The sequence below is a fragment of the Chionomys nivalis genome, chromosome 26 (assembly GCF_950005125.1).
Source record: "Chionomys nivalis chromosome 26, mChiNiv1.1, whole genome shotgun sequence".
Classification (NCBI taxonomy): Eukaryota; Metazoa; Chordata; class Mammalia; order Rodentia; family Cricetidae; genus Chionomys; species Chionomys nivalis.
The window spans coordinates 20,431,619-20,433,133 of NC_080111.1; the positions used below are offsets into that span (position 1 = coordinate 20,431,619).

Here is a 1,515-nt window from a genome sequence, read left to right on the forward strand (position 1 = left end):
CCAATAAGTTGCTGCATTTTTACCATTGAAATATAATTTATTTTCAAGAAACTTCATTGAGTTTAAGGATTACAATGGTGTGAATTTTTATAAATGTGTCATCAAGTAGCCATCACAACAATTGAGATATAAAATATTTATATCACTCCAAGATAGTTCTAAGAAGTCCCTTAAGCTTGTGTTCCAATGCTGCAAATCCAGGTCCCTGGAAAACATTGGCTTTCTTCTAGAAGAGGTTTGCCTTTACTGAAATTCATGTGATAAACAACATGATATCTAATCCTGTATGCCCACTTTCCTTTATTTACCATGATTTGAGGGCCCGTCCATTTTGTGTCGTGGTGTTACACCTTAATATTTCTAAGGTATGCTTTGAAATATATATGCTGTACTTCATTTCTATTTTCAATTAATGGATATTTGTTTTGGTTAGATTCAATGTTTGCCTAAGGAAAGATATGAGCTATGGTTATGGAGCACACGTCTTGATGGCAACCCAAAGTTTTCATTTTTGGAAGTACAATCGTGGTGATATGGCAAAACATGCTCAATATAATAGAAATTTCCAAATTATTATCATAGTACCATTTTATGTTCCAATCAACAATGTGTGAGAGTCCAACGTTTCAACACCCTTATAAACATGGATTATTGTGTGGCTTACTCATTAGAATAATTTTACTGGTTATGAATTGACAGTTCATTCTGGCTTCATTTTGAGTTCTCCTAGTAATATTGGACATGCCTTGTGTGGTTGTCATTTTTATATACAGTTTGTGTTGTAGTTGTTGTTAAATACCTGTTGTCTGTTTCTGAGTGGGGCCTCCTGTGGTTGTAGCTAGCTAATTTTATCAACCATTTTCTGCTTGTAGAAAGGGGGAGGTTAAGAGCTTTGTTCATTGCACATGTTCCTTTTTTCAGAGCCAGAGGCTCAAAGGACAGAACTAGTGGCCACAAAGTTTACAGCCCAGTGAGTTTTGAGGAAACTACAATTCAATGATGTCACATTTCTATGTGAACAGAAGCATGAGTCTGTTTATACATTTCAAATTCAACATATTTGCCATTCCTTGAGATATTTGATTGATCATATAACATGTTCTTTATCCAAAGGAATGCATTTTAGTGGTAAAGAGAATTGATAGTTTCTAGACATAATATCTACTGGGAAACTTTTTTTAGAAATACTATTGCATAATAATAAAAAGTTGTCCTTACTTGGTAAGTACATATACTCAAATTGGAGCAATACAGAGTTTAGCGCAGCCACTATGAAAAGATGACACACAAATTTGTGAAGTATTTCATATTTTTCAGATGTATTTCAACTTAAAAAAGGATTAAGAAAATTTAGCACATTTATGCAATGTGTTATTACTCATTGGTTTAAAAACTGACATGAAATTTGTCTGCAACTAGAAAAAACATGCTGCATAAGATATAACTCAGACACAGAAAGATAAATATGTATCACTGATAAGTGGATATTAGCTGTTAAGTAAATGATGATCAGGT

General features: G+C 33.1%; 1 non-coding gene across 1 annotated transcript; it reads left to right on the forward strand.

The window, feature by feature from the left end:
• Positions 1 to 1,210: 1,210 nt before the first annotated feature.
• Positions 1,211 to 1,314, forward strand: LOC130867153 (U6 spliceosomal RNA). Its single transcript, XR_009056420.1, has one exon. It is a non-coding gene; the product is annotated as a U6 spliceosomal RNA (small nuclear RNA).
• Positions 1,315 to 1,515: the final 201 nt, after the last annotated feature.